The sequence below is a fragment of the Callospermophilus lateralis genome, chromosome 11 (genome assembly GCF_048772815.1).
Source record: "Callospermophilus lateralis isolate mCalLat2 chromosome 11, mCalLat2.hap1, whole genome shotgun sequence".
Lineage (NCBI taxonomy): Eukaryota > Metazoa > Chordata > Mammalia > Rodentia > Sciuridae > Callospermophilus > Callospermophilus lateralis.
This window is the reverse complement of record NC_135315.1, coordinates 70,359,918-70,378,461: the sequence shown is the minus strand read 5'-3', so window position 1 is coordinate 70,378,461 and position 18,544 is coordinate 70,359,918.

The window sequence follows — 18,544 nt, the reverse complement described above, 5'->3', positions numbered from 1 at the left end:
GAAGAAGGCAGCAGGAAGATACAGAAAGAGGTAGAGATCATTATGGAATTGGAGAGAGAGGATGACTTTTCATAGAGGAGATAGTAAGGAAAACTGTTAAATGTGTTGTGAGGAAGCTTATACAATTGTGATCAGTCATAATAATTTCCTTGGCAATAATCACTAGTTTGATTTTACAACAAATATTTCCATTCCAAGATTGATTCTGAAGCTTTTTCTCTGATGTGTTACTGGTGATATTAGACTTTCAATGGCATCTGCCACTTACATTGGAATTGATTGCATTAAAAAGGCTTTGCTAGGCAGAGAAATTCAATTTGCTAGTCATTTACTCCAAAGATATTTTCCTTAGCAAGAAAAAAAAATCAAAAGGTTTCTCATCACTGAGAAGATTAAGAAAGTTTCAGGGCCTGAAGATGGGGGAGGTTTGGGGTGGGAAGATGGGGAGGGGTGGTTGAATATAAAAAGGGGAACAAAAATCAGAATAAAGAATTACATTTTTGAAGAGCAAGTCTGTACTATCATTGACGCCTTTTCTTTTCCTAATCACTGTTAAATGTTCAACATTTTTAAAGATTCCATAATTCCAAGAAAAATAAATAGCAGTATGACTGCTTATATGCTTATTATGGACTATACTTGGTTTTTGATACGGTCATTTTGTAACAGGTACTCTCCTAATTGTTTTAATTTTTCTGAATATATGCTTGAAATCACAAGTTTTAAAAAAATTTTAAACTAAAATTTCTTATAATAAGTTCATTTTAAGTTAATCTATAATTCATCATCCTTTTGTTATGAAATGGCATATTGCATTTGTATACTACAAAAATTAATTCATTATTTTAACACTCAGGGTTATACAAAGTTTTGTATTATGATGTCATTTGATAGTATTTTATGAGCATTTTCTTATGTTATTAAATATTGTTCAAATAGATTTTATTATGCTTTGTTAATATCTTTTATGTCTGTTTCTTTATTTTATTCACAGTTTCTGTATTAAGTGAAATAATACATATGTCTAGGGATTTAGCTTAGTGGTACAGTACTTTCCTGGCATGTGTGAGAATCCAGGTTCAATCCCCAATATCCCTTGAAATTAAATCTAATATTTTCTGTATTAAGTAAAATATTTTATTTTATTATGTGTATTTATATTTTTATATTTATATGTTCACATATTTTTTTAACAATTTCTGTATTGTTGGATACATACTACTGCTAGTATGTTATTAATAAAATGTTTTTAGATAAATACCATTGACAATTAGCTGTTTTTGCAAATATAAATTGCCTCATGATATTTTCTGTAAACAGATTCTAACATATGCTATTACTGGTTTACAGTACACAGAATTTCTTGAGGCTCAAGTAGACATGAAAAGAAGTATCATTTATCACAACAATGTATTGGAGCAATTGGATTACAGAACACTTGGCAGCAATAGTTAAGATTTTTTTTTTTCAGACTCATTGATAGGAACAGTATCATTATTTTGAATTTTGTACTACTTTACATAACATCTTTTAATTTTATATTCTTATGTGCTATTTTTGTGAATCTATATTGATTTGTAAGTTTTTTCCCCAGTTTTATTGATAAATAGGTTTCATATAATGATAAAATCAATTCTTAGTTAAATACATGTCTACCAGTTTTCCAGAATATTTATCTGCCAAAACATTCCTTTGTGCCAAATTTTATCACATTTTCATCAGCAATGCATGTGATCAAGTTTCCCAAAATCATTTTCAGCATTGAATGTTGTCAGATAATTACTTTAGCCATTCTGTAAAGTTGTAAAGTGCTTTGTTGTAATTCTAGTTTGTGTCTGCCCCACAGCTAATCATCTTGAACACATTTTCAGGTGCTCAATTGCCATTCATACATCCTGTTCAGTGGAGTCTCTCTTCATGTCTCCTGATTGGGTTGTTAGGCTTTTACTGTTGAGTTTGAAAAGTTTTTCATTCAAAATTGATACGGGGGCTTTTTTGGAGATGTGGCTTGCAGATACTATCCCCCACTCCATCCATAGTCCATTTCTTTATCCCACTGACTGAGGCTGCTGTAAGATAAAAAGTTTTCATACTTTAAATATTCCAATTTATCAAACTTTCCTGATATGGATTGTACCTTAATGTAATATCCAGAAAGTATTTTCCCAGCATTAAATCCCAAAGATTCTCTCTTGAAGGTTTTCTTTCAAATTGTTTATAATCATATCTTTGAAACCTAGGGTAATGACCCACTCTCATTTAATTTTTGAAAAAGTTTGAAGCAGGTCAATGTTCTTTTTTTTTTTTAACCTATATATATATCCAATTGTTCCAGTACATTGGTTAAAAATATCGTCATTCATACTTCTATTCAATCAAATGCTTTTGCACTATCCTCAAAAATCAATTGGTCTGGGGCTTGGGATGTGGCTCAAGTGGTAGCACACTCACCTGGCATGCGTGAGGCACTGGGTTCGATCCTCAGCACCACATAAAAATAAAATAAAGATATTGTGTCCATCTAAAACTAAACTAAAATAAATATTTTTAAAAAATCAATTGGTCTGATGACAGTGAAAATGGCAGAGTAAGGAGCTTGAAAAATTCTCTAGTTCAAGAAAGAAAAGAGAAAACTGGCAAAATTGTCAGAATCAAGTTTTTCCGAACTCTGGAAATTCACCAAAAACTTGGAGCAATCCAATGAAGGTTTATTAAAGGAAAAAACAAAACAAAACAGAATATTGACAAGGATAGCAAGCTATGTGGCATTTTAGCTTGCCTAGTTTCCATCCTCTCTTCAGTTCCAGGGTACTCTTGAAAGCAAACAGCCTGGCAGTCAGCAGAGAAATCAGAATGGGGTTTTTAACTCCTTGGAAATCTCATTCCTAGTAAATGTTTTTTTGACCAGTCTGGTGATTCTATATAACACCCATGGGCTAAACCAAAAGTCTAAAATAAAAAACTGGTGAATGAGATGTCCATGGGAACTCTGAAAACTCTGACATACTGATAGGAAGAAGGCCACATGTAAACACAGGTCTGTTTGCAAGCTCAAGCTGTGACCATGCACAGGGAAAACATCAGTAGGCCTTCAGCAAGCTCACAGTTCTGGCTGACTTTACCCTTGCTCATTCAGGAAGTAAAAACTAAAGTTCTCAAATGCCTGGCTGAGAATTGAAGGTTAGCATATAACATTCACAAAGCCATTTGGCAAAGACCGGAAATATTTGATTCCAAGCATTTAAAGAAATGTCTGCTCAAGCATTAGCTGACCGCTGGTTTAACTGAGCATAGATTTCAGCAGCTACAAACAAAAAAGAAAATAGAAAAAAAAAAGCAAATAGATTTTACAAAATTAGTTCAGGAAATTCACTGAGCAAACTGAGACAATATAAAACTCTTAGGGAGGATGGAAAATATGATGGTTAGAGACAGTACATTATATTATTTAAAATGCCTATTTTACACATTTTATTTTTTTTTAATTTTTAATTGAATTTTTAAAAGTAAATGACAGCAGAATGTATTGCAATTCTTACTACACATATAGAGCACAATTTTTCATATTTCTGGTTGTATATAAGATATAGTCACAGCAATTCATGTCTTCATGTACTTTGTATAATGATGTCCATCACATTCCACCATCCTTGCTAATCCCCTGTCCCCTCCCTTCCCCTCTCACCCCTCTGCCCTATCTAGCGATTGTCTATTCATGCTCCCCCTCCCTACCCCACTATGAATCAGTCTCCTTATATTAGAGAAAACATTTGGCATTTGGTTTTTTTTGGATTGGCTAACTTCACTTAGTAATATCTTATCTAATGCCATCCATTTACCTGCAAATGCCATGATTTTATTCTCTTTTATTGCTGAGTAATATTCCATTGTCCCAGATTTCCAAGGAATGTTCATTCTACTTTCCAAATTGGCTGCACCAATTTGCAGTCCCACCAGGAATGTATGAATGTATCATTTCCCCCACATCCTTGCCAACATTTGTTGTTTGTCTTCATAATAGCTGCCTTTCTGACTGGAGTGAGATGATATCTTACAGTAGTTTTGATTTGCATTTCTCTGATTGATAAAGATTATGAGCATTTTTTTATATATTTGTTGATTGATAGTATATCCTCTTCTGAGAAGTGTCTGTTCAGGTCCTTGGCCCATTTATTATTTTGTTATTTGTTTATTTTTGGTGCTTAGATTCTTGAGTTCTTTATATACCTTAGAGATTATTGCTGTATCTGATGTGTGAGGGTTAAAAATTTGCTCTCAGGATGTAGGCTGTCTGTTCACCTCACAGATTGTTTCTTTTGCTGAGAAAAAAACTTTTTAGTTTGAACCCATCCCATTTATTGATTCTTGTTTTTAATTCTTGTGCTATAGGAGTCTTATTAAGGAAGTTGGGGCCTAATCCCACATGATGAAGATTAGGGACTACTTTTTCTTCTATTAGATGCAGAGTCTCTGGTTTAATTCCTAGGTCCTTGATCCATATTGAGTTAAGTTTTGTGCCTGGTAAGAGATAGGGATTCAATTTCATTTTGTTGCATATGGATTTACAGTTTTCCCAGCATCATTTGTTGAAGATTCTATCTTTTCTCCAGTACATGTTTTTGGCACCTTTGTCTAATATAAGATAATTATAATTTTGTGGATTAGTCTCTGTGTCCTCTATTCTGTACCACTGGTCTACTGGTCTGTTTTGGTGCCAATATCATGTTGTTTTTGTTACTATTGCTCTATAGTATAGTTTAAGGTCTGGTATAGTGATGCTACCTTCTTTGCTCTTCCTGCTTAGAATTGCTTTAGCTATTCTGTGTCTCTTATTTTTCCAGATGATTTTCATGATTGCTTTTTCTTTCTATGAGGAATGCTATTGGGATTTTCATCGGAATTGCATTAATCTGTATAGTGATTTTGGTAGTATGGTCATTTTGAAGATATTAATTTTGCCTATCCATGAGCAAGGTAGATCTTTTCATCTTTTAACGTCTAGTTTGATTTCTCTCTTTAGGGTTCTGTAGTTTTCATTGTATTGATCTTTCACCTCTTTTGTTAAGTTGATTCCCAAGTATCTGATTTTTTTTGACGAAATTGTGAATGGGGTATTTTTCCTCATTTCCTTTTCAGAGGCTTTGTCACTGATATACAGGAATGCCTTTGACTTATGGGTGTTGATTTTATATCCTGCTACTTTGCTGAATTCCTTTACTAGTTCTAGAAGTTTTTTGGTGGAATTTTTTGGGTCTTCTAGGTATAGAATCATATCATCAGCAAATAGTGCTGGTTTAAGTTCTTCTTTTCCTATACTTATTCCTTTAATTTCTTTCATCTTTCTAATTGCTCTGGCCAGTGTTTCAACAAGAGCTATGTTGAATAGAAATGGTGAAAGAGGGCATCCCTGACTTGTTCCAGATTTTGGAGGGAATACCTTCAATTTTACTCTGTTTAGAATGATGTTCGCCTGAGGCTTAGCGTAGATAGCCTTTACAATATTGAGATCTGTTCCTATTATTCCTAGTTTTTCTAGGGTTTTGAACATAAATGGGTGCTGTATTTTGTCAAATACTTTTTCTGCATCTATCGAGATAATCATATGATTCTTATCTTTAAGTCTATTGATGTGATGAATTACATTTATTGATTTCTGTATGTTGAACCAACTTTGCATCCTTGGGATGAATCCCACTTGATCATGATGCACAGTCTTTTTGATATGTTTTTGTATTTAATTTGCCAGAATTTTATTGAGGATTTTTGCACCTATGTTCATTATAGATACTGGTGTGAAGTTTTCTTTCTTTGATGTGTCTTTGCCTGGTTTTGGAATCAGGGTGATATTTGCCTTATAGAATGAGTTTGGAAGTACTCCCTCTTTTTCTATTTCCTGAAATAAATTGAAGAGTATTGGTATTAGTTATTCTTTCAAGGTCTTGTAAAACTCAGCTGTGTATCCATCTAGTCCTGGGCTTTTCTTAGTTGGTAGTATTTTGATGGCTTCTTCTATTTCCTCACTTGATATTGGTTTGTTTAAGTTGTGTATATCTTGCTGACTCAATCCGGGCAAATCATATGGCTTAAGAAATTTATCAATGCCTTCACTGTCTTCAATTTTATTAGAGTAAAAGGTTTCAAAATAATTTCCAATTATCTTCTGTATTTCTGTAGTGTCTGTTGTGATACTGCCTTTTTCATCACATATGCTGGTAATTTGTGTTCTCTCTCTCCTTCTCTTCATTAGCATGGCTTAGGGTCTGTCAATTTTATTTATTTTTTCAAAGAAGCAACTTTTAATTCTCAATTTTTTCAATTGTTTCTTTTGTTTCGATTTCATTGATTTCAGCTCTGATTTTCATTATTTCTTGCCTTCTACTGCTTTTGCTGCTGATTTGTTCTTCTTTTTACATCTAGGGCTTTGAGATGTAATGTGAGGTCATTTGTTTGTTGACTTTTTCTTTTTTTAAGGAATAAACTTCATGCAATGAATTTTCCTCTTAGTACTGCTTTTATAGTGTCCCAGAGATTTTGATATGTTGTGTCTTTGCTCTCATTTACCTCTAAGACTTTTTAAATCTCCTCCTTGATGTCTTCTGTAACTCATTGTTCATTCAATAGCATACTGTTCAGTCTCCATGTGATGCAGAAATTTTTATTCTTTATTTTGTTATTGCTTTCCAATTTCATTCTATTATGATCTGATAAAATGCATGGTGATGAATTACTATTGATCTGATATGTGAGGAGTACCTCTACTCCTTTGTATTGCTAAGAGTTGCCCTGTGGCATAGTATATGCTCTATTTTTGAGAAGAATCCTTGTGCTGCTGAGAAGAAAGTGTATCTGCTTGATGATGGTTGATATATTCTATATATGTCAATTAAGTCTAAGTTATTAATTGTGTTATTGAACTCTATAGTTTCTTTATTCAACTTTTGTTTGAAAGATCTGTTCAGTGGTGAGAGAGGTGTATTAATGTCACCCAAGACTATTGTGTTTTGGTCAATTTGAGTCTTGGACTTGAGAAGAGTTTGTTTGATGAACATAGCTGCACCACTGTTTTGGAAATATATATATTTATGATTGATATGTCTTGTTGGCATATGGTTCCCTTGAGCAGTATGTAATGTCCATCTTTATCCCTTTTGATTAACTTTGGCTTGAAGTCTACTTTATTTGATATGAGTATGGAGATCCCTGCTTGCTTTCACAGTCCATGTAAGTGGTATGATTTTTCCCAACCTTTGACCTTCAATCTGTATGTCTTTTCCTATCAAATGAGTCTCCTGTAGGCAGCATATTGTTGGATCTTTTTTTTTAATCCAATCTGCTAGCCTGTGTCTTTTGATTGGTGAGTTTAAGCCATTAACATTTAGGGTTACTATTGAGACATGGTTTGTATTTCCAACCATATTTGTTTATTTTTGTTATTTAACTTGACTTGGTTTTCCTCTTTGATTATTTTTTCTTTTAGTGTACTACCTCCCTCTGCTGGTTTTTATCGTTGTTTTTCATTTCCTCTTCATGAAATATTTTGCCAAGGATTTTTTAGTGCTGGTTTTCTAGCTGTAAATTCTTTTAACTTTTGTTTATTGTGGAAGGTTTTTATTTCATCTTCAAATCTGAAGCTTAGTTTTGTTGGATACAAGATTCTTGGTTGGCACCCATTATCTTTCAGAGTTTGAAATATGTTGTCCCAGGATCGTCTAGCTTTCAGGGTCTGTGTTGAAAAATCTGCCATTATCATAATTGGTTAACCCCTATATGTAATTGGATTCCTTTCTCTTGTGGCTTTTAAAATTCTCTCATTATTCTGTATGTTGGGCATTTTCATTATAATGTGTCTTGTTGTGGATCTGTTGTGATTTTCCACATTTAGCATACTGTAAGCTTCTTGGATTTGGATTTCCATTTCATTTTCATGTCTGGAAAGTTTTCTGATATTAGTTTATTGAACTGATTGCTCATTCCTTTGTTTTTGACCTATACGCCTTCTTCTATCCCAATAACTCTTAAATTTGGTCTTTTTATGCTATCCCATAATTCTTGGATATTCTGCTCATGGTTTCTTATTATTTTTGCTGTGCTGTCTACATTTTTGTCAAGATGTTATACTTTGTCTTTGTTATCTGATGTCCTGTCTTCTAAGTGGTCTACTCTGCTGGTGATACTCTCATTCAAATTTTTAATTTGGTTTATTATTTCTTTCATTTTAAGGATTTCTGGGTTTTTTTTTTTTTTTTTTGTATACCCTCTATCTCTCTGTAGAGGTGATATTTTGCTTCTTGGATTTGTTTATGTAGCTCATTGTGAAAGTGATCTTTCACAATCTGTATTTATGTCTCAATTTTTCTTTGAGATTCCAAAACATCTGATTCATGTATATCCTGAAATCTTTATCTGTTATTTTTTCTGCTGTAGCTGTTAATTCTTCTAATGATGTGTTGCCTTGAATTGTTTGTGGTACATTTTTCCCTTGTCTTTTCATGTTGCTCGCATTTCTTTCCATCTCTGTGGGACTGGTGTGTTATTGTTTTTACCCTATAGATTTGTGGTGCTCTTGTATAGTTCCAAGATCCCTCCTTTGTGGAGAAGGACAATGTTGACAGTTCCCAATATCAACAATATATCAAGTATGAGCAAATTATTGTTATTAAGACATTTATAGTTAGTCTCAATGTCTAGAAAAGTTGGATTCAATTATTATTTAAAATATAATCAGTAGTTTCATAAAAGGTGTACAGTTTCTGGTGGTGGACAGAGTACTGGGGGTCAGGCGTATGATGTTATGTTAAGAGGGAAAGATGCGAGGGAATGGGATTAATACAACTTAGGGAATTTGGAGGAGAACTTTAATGAAGAGGTTTAGTAGCAGGGAATAGACAGGAGGTAATTTAGGGTGGACAAGTATGTGGGAGGACAGAGAATGCATAAAAAAACATGTATGTATTTAGAAAATTACAAGAAGTAAAAATAGTAAAAATTAGGAGGTTGAAAGAGGGAGAGAAGGAGGAAGAAAAATAAAAAGGAAAGAAAGAAAGAGAAGAAAGTGAGAGAAAGAAAAAAGCTGCCTGACTGCTTTCTTGGATTCATGCACAGAGCAGCCAGAAATGGTATCTCCTCTACTCCACCATCTTGGATCCTTTCTATTTTTAATTGTCTATTTCATTGATCTCTGTCCCATCTTTACTATATCCTTCTTTTAGTTAAAATTTCTTGTTTTTTTTTTTTTTGCTGTGTCTAGATTCTTGAGATGTGAAGTTGTTGATTTGAGATCTTTGCTCTCTCTCTCTCTCTCTTTTTTTTTAAATGTAACCATTTACTGCTTTAATATCCTAAAGGAGATTACTGATTTCACAATGTTCCATTAGTTTTGGTATGTTGCTCTTTCTTTTTCATTGTCATGAGCTATTTTCTAAATTTCATTGTCATTTCTCTTGAGCCATTAGTTGTTTAAGAGGGAGTTGTTTAATTTTCTTGTATTTATCAATTTTCTTGTTTCTGCTATTGATTTCCAGTTTTATTCCTTTGTTGTTGGAGGAGGTACTTTGCATTATTTTGCTTCTTTATTTGTTAAGGCTTGTTTTGTGGCTTACTATGAAGTCTATCTTGGAGAATGTTTCATTTGTAATTAAGAGTATGCATATTCTGTTCTTGTCAATCAAAGTGTTTTGTGTATGGTTGTTCAGTCCAGTTGGTTTCTAGTGTTTGAGTTCTCTTTTACCTTGTCTATCTTCTGTTTAGTTTTTTAACATGTGACAGTGGTGTCTTGACTGTCCTACATTTATTGTGTTACTTCCTATTACTCCCTTCAGTTCGGTTGATGTTGCTTCATTTATATGTAAACTGTCTAATACAGGTGCATTTGTATCTATTCTTATTATGTCTTCCTGATGAATTATCTGCATTACCATTGTATAATTTCTTTGTTTTTTTTTTAATGACAGTTTTGTCTTCAAGTCCTTTTTGTCTGATAGAAGTATAGTTATTCCTGCTTTTGTTAGGTTCCTATGCCCATTTGCATGGATCTTTTAAACATTGTTTAACTTTGACCTTATGTGTGCATCTAAGGTGTGAGTCTATTGTAGATCATAATTAGTTGGATTTTTCTTTTTCCTGCATTCAGCCAATCTATGACTTTACATTAGGGTTTTAATCCAGTTCAATTTAAAGTAACTTCTAACAAGGGAGGAATTTCTATTGTTATTTTCTTTACTCCTCCCATTACATGTTTATAGCTTTCTCTCCTTTTCTTTCTTGCTGCCCTATTATTTTATTTCACTGATTTTTTTGAGTAATATATTGTGATTCTCTTCTCATTTTTATTTCTTTGTGGTTATCATTATACTTACATAAAATATCTTAAAATTATAATAATGTATTTTAAACTGATATCAACTTCAATTTCATATAAAAACTCTACTCCTTTAAAATTATTCCCTACCCATTATAGTATTGATGATACAATTATCTCTTTGTATATTATGTTAATTAACATCTGTTTGTTATTATTTTTATGCTTTTGCATTTAAATTCTGTAATAGATTTAAAGGTGATTTGTGCACATGTTACAAAATTACAGGATTCTGTATTTTTCTGTATATTAAGCTTTACAAGCAAGTTTTAATTTTCATATTACTTTTTTCATCCTTTGGCTTTGACTTGAAGGATTCCCTTCAGCATTATTTATAGAGCATATCTAGTGGTGATAACTTCATCAGCATTTGTTTATCTTGGAATATTTTGCTTTTCCCCTAATTTTTGAGGGGCAATTTTTATTGAATATAGTATTCTTGATTGACATTATTTTTTTCTTTCTTCTAGCCTACAAAGTTGGAGAATGTTCCATTTGTAATTTTTATTTTGTTCATGCATAATTTTCCTGATTTCATTTAGTTGTGTGCTCTTAAAAATATAATTGGTCATCCTTGTGATAGTATTTTTGATTTTTTGTCTGGTAATTCATAGATCCCTTTTAGGGTCAGATTTAGAGATTTAATTTGTTCTTTTGACTACTTAGAAGTCTAATGACAATTAATCCTTGTACATGACAAGTCTCTTCATTCAAGATTCTGTTTGTCTATGGCTTTTGACAGTTTGCTTATTGTGTATTTCTTTGTAGGTCTCTTTAGATTGATTTTTATTGAAAGTTCTTCTATCTCCTTGGTTGGTATGTCAATTTTTGTCCTCAGACTTCGCAAGTTTTTAGACATATTTTCTTCAAGGAGTTCTCTATGTACCTTTTTATTTTTCTTCCTCTTCTGGAACTCCCAAAGTGGTGTACATAAGTCTGTAGACTCTGTTCATTTATCTTTTTATCTTTTTTTTTCTTTCTTTTTTTTTTGGAGGGGGGTTACCAGGGATTGATCTCAGGAGCACTAACCCCTGAGCCACATCCTTAGCCCTATTTTGTATTTTATTTAGAAACAGAATCTCACTGAGCTGCTTAGTGCCTTGCCATTGCTGAGGCTAGCTTTGAGCTCCTTATCCTCCTGCCTCAGCCTGCTGACTGCTGGGATTACAGGTGTGTGATTCTGCCTCTGGCCCTTTTTCTTTATTAACTTTTTATTTTTATTCTTCTGTCTTGATAATGTCAAAGTAATATTTTTGAAGTTGCTGATTTCTTCTGCTTGGTTGTCTGCTGTTGAATCCCACTAATGAATTTTTCAATTAATTAATTTTGTATTCTATAGCTGTAGTTGTTGTTTTCTCTCTCTTCTCAGCTTTTTAATGATATTTTAATTTTGTTCATGCATTATTTCACTGATTTCATTTAGTTTTGTGCTTTTAAAAATATAATTGGTCAGTATTTTTGACCAATATTTTTGATTTTTTGTCTGGTAATTCATAGATCCCTTTTAGGGTCAGATTTGGAGATTTAATTTATCCTTTTGACTGTGTCATATTTTCCTTTATTTGTATATGCCTTGTTATCTTTTGTGGAACTTTGGTATTTGAAAAATCAGCCACATTTCTTAGTTTTTTTGTGGTCTAGTTTTGTACAGAAAGAACTTTCATCAATGAGAGTGGCCAGAGGTTCTGGAGACCTCTCAAGCCTTTCCTTTAGATGTGTCCTCTGTGAACTTTCTCATTTAGAGTAATTGAAGAAGTGTCTTGATTCCTACTCAGAAGCTTTCACTAATATCTCTCTGCAGTACTGCAGCTTCTTTGGTGTTATAACAAGCTGATGTACTGGAGCTCTCTTAATATCTGTCTATAGTTCTACAGACTCTGGTGTTGAAACCAAGCCATCCTTGACTTTGTTCTCAGAGTTCACCAACCTGTTAGCTTGTTTCTTTTAGCACTTAAACTCAAGCAACACAGAAACCAATCCCTTGGACAGCCCCACAAAAGTCAGAACACTGAAAATAGTCCACTCTTTCTTTCCTCTGGGAGAATTGCTCTTTCTCATTGCCATTCTTAGATTTTCTACCTCTGTGCAATTCTTTATCCTTCTTCCTACTCTAGGACTTAGCACTTGAAAATTGTTGTTGTGGTAAAATACAAAAAACATAAAATTTACCTTCTTAACCAATTGTGTGTATGTGTGTTTGTGTGTGTATGTGTGTGTTTGTGTGTGTGTGTTACCAGGGCTTGAACTCAGGGCAGTATGAATGCAAGGCAAATACTCTACAATTGAGCCACATTTTAGCCATTTTTAAGTGCACAGTTCAGTGATGTTAACCACACTCGCAGTGTTGTGCAGCCATCACCACCATCCACATCCAGAGCTCTTTTTATCTTGAAAAATTAAAACTCTGTACCCATCTCAAAATCTGTATCCATCCCCCTCTCTACAGTCTCTGCCAGCTACCATTCTACTTTCTGTCTCTGTGAATTTGACTATTCCAGATTACTCATATAAATGGACTCAGGCAGTATTTGTCCTTTTGTAATTAGCATTATTTACTCAAAATCAAATCCATAATGCTTATCCCTGTTGTAGCATGTGCCAGCATTTAATTCCTTTTAAAGATTAAACAACATTCTATTGTATTCCACATTTTGTTTATCTATTCATCTGTTGATGGACACTTGAATTGCTTTTAACCTTTGGCTACTGTGAATCATACTGATGTTAACATAGGTGTACCAATGTCTGTTTTGAATCCCTGCTTTTAATTCCTTTGTATAAATACCCAGAAGTGTGATTACAAGGTCACGTGGTAATTCTGTTTAATTTTGAGGAACCACAATACTGTTTTCCACCATGACTGTGTTATCTTGCTTTTTAGTACCAGTGCACAAGGATTCCAATTTCTCTACATCCTTGCTAACACATGTTATTTTCTGATTTTTTGTTTTATTTTTAATAGTAACCCTCATAAAGCATAAAAATGGTATCTCCTGTTTTCTGTTTATATTCTTTAGTGACTAAAGTGGTTCATCATTCTTTTATGTGATTATTGGTCATTCATTTATCTCCTTGTTGGAGATGTCTATTTAAATTCCTTGCACATTTAATATTGAATTGTAGAAGTTCTTTCTGAACTGAATTGCAACCCTTGTCAAATATATGATCTGCAAATATTTTAAACATTCTCTGGGTGGCTTTTTAAAAACTCTGCTGTGCCTTTTATGCACAAAAGATTTAATTTTGATGGAGTCAAATTCATCCATTTTTTTCTTTTGTTGACAGAGCTTTTGGTATTAAATGCAAGAAATTATTGACAAGGCTGATGTCACAAAGCTTTTCCCCTGTGTTTTCTTCTGACACTTTTGTAGTTTTGGGTCTACATCTGGGTCTTAAATCCATTTTGAGTTTATTTTTGTATGTGACATAAGGTAAGGATGCAACTTTATTCTTTAGCTTATGGATATCTAGTTTTCCCAACCTCATTTGCTGAAAAGATTAATTACCTCATTGGATGACCATGCACTCTTGTCAAAGGTAATTTGTCAGAGGTGAATTTTGAGTCTTTGAGTTATAAAGCCTAAACTGCCAGTCTCTTTCCTGAGTACTGTTGTTAGAGCAACTTTCGTAAATGGTTCATTCATGCTAGCATGATTCTGCCTAAGAGATAATGTACCAAAACAATTAACTTCCCTCAGGTTTTGTGCATGTGTGTTTACTCCACATTTCTATCTCTTAAAACCTTTATTCTTAATATATTTGTTGTTTCCTACTTTAAATTGTTAAAGCTTTATATCTATAGGTCCTATTAATGTGATGAGATTAAAAAGCTCTGAAAACCTAAAGACTAGTAAATATTGCAGAATTGCCAGAAATATCTCTTGAAAAAGTTAAGTACCCAAGTGACTGACTTCACAGCCTTCTGTATGGCATAAAGTTTATGCGATGTTTGCAGACAGAACACTTATCGAATCTAGTGAGGTTGAAAAAAGATGATACTTAATTTTCATAGTTGTTAGTAAAGCTTAATCTAAAATGTAGAATACTGCTTTGATGAAATTCAGGCACTAGGAACGTAGTGCATAGCATTTGTTGGGTTGTTCTTTCCAAAAATGATATTAGATTTTTGGAGCTAATATGACTTCATTGTGCTGACAGATGTTTGAGGAGTTGGTTCAAATTCAGAATCATTGTTCCATTTTGTATATTATGAAAATTGTTGCCCAAGTTATACTGGATACACAATTTTACAAGAGATAGAGAGCTCAGAGGTGCTACTCATAGTCTGAAAAGTGGAGTGCAGAGTCTATTTGTGAATGATCAGATATTTAGCAAAATTGAAGAAGGCTCATTGAAATAATTGCAGATACAACTACTCTTATTTCCATAGAAACTTGATGTGGAAATTTTCTTAAGTCTTGTTCATATTCCTTCTGGACAGAAATATTCTGAAATTGCCTCTGTCCTTTCCTTTGCCAGTCACTAAATGGTGAGAAAGGGAATGTCCTACCTTTCAGAGGATTTCTGCTCCCTGATTTAGAAGTCTGCTGATTTGGCAGTCTCATTACTGGACTCACTCACTTTGATTTCTGACATGAAAGCAGAAACTATTTTTGTTATTTTGTTTTGTTTTTTCATTAGACAAACAAACTGATGTGCAACATTAGCTATCACATCTTCTGATCATATAACATTTATGTGCTCATAAGTTAATGCACAGAAGATTTGGAAGAGAAATTCTTCGACTTACTGACATTTTCTTCATTTTTAACTTATAGAATTTAAGTCTAAGACATAATAATATCAATAAACAATGTTTTAAATTTTTCTTTGGCAATGAACTTACTAGAACTTTTTCTTGAGTTACTTTGCTTTGGAATTTGCTAGATAGCCATGTGATAGATAACTAACCTGAATACTGGTACATTCCTGATAGTGCTTATCTTGTGTATTTAGTATTATAGCAACGCTTTAACATAAATTACTTATATAATGTCTTGTATTTTGTCTCATATATTTGCTATAAAATTAACTACTGCTATAGAATAACTGTAGTCATTCTTCACTAGCAACTTGCTTTGGGTAAAGTCTTATTTTCCTAGAACTTAATAAATGCAAGTAGGATTTTCTCCTTGAAAATTTTAAAAAGTAAGACAGGCAGGGTTTGCATTGCAAATGCAAGACACATCCCAAAGAAAAATTCACCCATATGTTTCCAACAAGCCTGAGATGTAAGTAGTGAATGAGTCATTGGAACATTGAATTGTGCTCTCTTCTTTCTAGCACAAAGTATTAACATATGTGTGTTTTTCTCCACAGTAAAACCGACTGTAATTGATGTTGACATTTATGTTAACAGCATTGGTCCTGTGTCATCAATAAACATGGTAAGAAGATTTTATTTTCTGATCTGATGGCTGTAGCACCCCTTTTGGTTTACATTCTCATTGTGGATTTCTGCTTGAGATTTACCATGTAGATTTAAAACTCAAAATTCAGTCCTTAAATCTATAGTATTTGTTGGTAGTTTAAATATTGAAGATGATTAAAAAAAAATCAAGAGGTAGAATTTGTGACGTAAGCAGGGAGACACTGCTCTGATGATTAAGAAATGTTCCTACTTCCCTCTTCTCTGTTCAAGTATTTACAGCACATAGATTTTCAGATGGGATTACTTGAAATTGTGTGATCATTGGTTTAATCAAGCTATTTAATATTAGGAGTGAATATAAATGTCAGCTTGTTACTTTTGGTTTCTTGTTAAACAAGATCCAAGAGATCTGCCTTTAAGTGTTTCTCAGGAAGGTTTTGGTGATTACCCAGTTTATACTCTTGTCTTCAGGGAAGTGTCTGAGGGTCCATCAGCTGTCATTGTTTATTTATTTCAGGAGAAAGAATGGGATCAAGTATATGCTTTCCTTGAGAAGGGTGTTTCTACAGACTTATAAGCAAATTGAGCTAAGGATTATTTACTGTGAAAGAAGTCTTTCCCCATGAAAAGGTGCTTAGCTGCTCAGCGAGTGCTGATATCCTGGAAAATAAGATACAAGCCTCCTCTTTCAGGCTGCATACCGTGTGTTCCACCTGTGGGAATATGAAGGTTTCCTAGAGAAGGCTTGCATTTGTAGCCCCAAGCCATGTCATAGATGACTCCATGCTGAGGGCCTTTCCTGTGCTCATTCCTACACATTTTGTCCTGAAAGTATGACGTGTGAGACTGAAAGTAGGGAATATCCAAAATGCTAACTCACATGTCTTCTTTTAATTGCAGTATTCTGTGGATGGAAATAAACCCTCCACAATTAGTAGCAAGATTGCACTGCCAGATTTTAAAAGTATTCTTACCTTTGGTGATATGAAGGTTCCATTGAGGGGTAAAATTATGCATATGGGTAAATCCTTCAAAAAACCATTCTTGGGGCTGGGTGTGTGTAGTTCAGTGGTATAGCATGTATTTGCATGTTTGAAGCTCTGGGTTCAATCACCCAATTAATAAAAAATCTCCATAACCTCTATCAATAAACTGGAACATAAAGGTAAAATGAATAAAAGAGAATTACTTTATAGAGCCCATGGACTACAGATGGCTTTTGTAATAAAATCAAGCTACAAATCTCATAGTTCCTTTCCTGATAAGTAATTACTTAGTTGACTGCATGAGAGTAATCATTTCTTAATGTATTTATTTATTATATTAGAGTTTTATTTGCTTATGTTTGTTACACAGCATTTTATTTAGCAGCTTTATATGTAATAGTAATTTGTGCCTAACACTGAAAACAAAGGTACCTCTGTAGATGTATAGTTACCGAATTATTTTAACACAGTGTTCTTACATTTGTATATGTAGGGATTTCTTAAATCTTTGAAATCTACTCTGTGCTCAGTATTAAGCTTTGTTGTTGAAATCATGGGGAAATCACGGTATCAGAAGAGGATGCAAAGTGTGTGATATCACTCTCATATGATAAGAACTCTGCAAAGTTAGGCACCCTCCACAGGAAAATTGGAAGAACAGAACACACTTCTCCACTAAGGTCATATCAATCTGAAACTTGACTGACAGGGCAAAGTTTGCTGGGTAGGACAGTATGGAAAGGTCCCTGGTTACAAAACAGTATAACAGTGTGTGACAGGACTGGGGAGAGATTTATGTCCCAAGAAATTCCCAGGGGGTGGGTGCATGGGGTATCACTCTTTCTTCTCAGGCTGAGGCCTTGAAGCCATGGCAAAGATTTGAGTTTGCCCTAAGGTTTCTCCAAAAAAGATCACAGTGTTTGGAAAAGTGCAAAGCCCACTTCTACCTTAGATATATGCAGATCATACTTCATGAGATTAGCTTTTAATTCAACTCCTGCAAAATCTCTGGTCAAACCTCCTTTTACCTTTTTAAAGAAAAAAACAACCATGTAAGGACACACATTTGACATTAAGAATTTAAAATCTTAAACTCTGGCCCTTTCATTTAAAGATAAGGTACCTCCTAATCAAAATGGCCTGAGGCATTTTAAGGCCTCCTTCTCAAATAAATAAATAAATAAATGAATAAATGAATAAAAAATCCTTGGGCTTAAGCAACATATACATCCTGCTACAGAGATATAGCAAGTTACCAATGTTAGGGTTTTTTCTGGAATAGGGATAGGAACATAAAACTTTTTCCAGTTAACCCCCTTATTTAAAAAACAACAATAAAAATGCCCTGACTGTCTTGAAATTTCATTTAGTCCATGTTTTTCTTTCAAGAATGTGACTCTACTGTAGTGAAAGGATGGACCAATGAATGTTGCTGCTTTTTATTTTGCTCTCCAGGCAACAGTAGAGAAGCTGATCAATAGCAAATGTTTTACTTTGGAAATAGTGGCTTGTTTACGGTCCATTCTTGGCAGAGCTGAGGTAATCTAGGCCATTCCTGCATCTAATTTCGTTTTTTATTTGTTTTAATTAGTTACACATGACAGTACAATGATCTTGATATATTATACATTTGAATCAGATGGGATATACTTTCTCATTTTTCTGAGTGTATGGGTTGCAGAATTGCATTGGTCATGCAGTCACATATATACCCAGAGCAATATTCTGCTGTCCTTCCAACCTGCATCTAATTTCATGAGGAAGAGATAATATACTACTGACATACCTCCGCTCAGCAAAGCATGGGGTAGGCAAGGGTTTGTTTAAAAC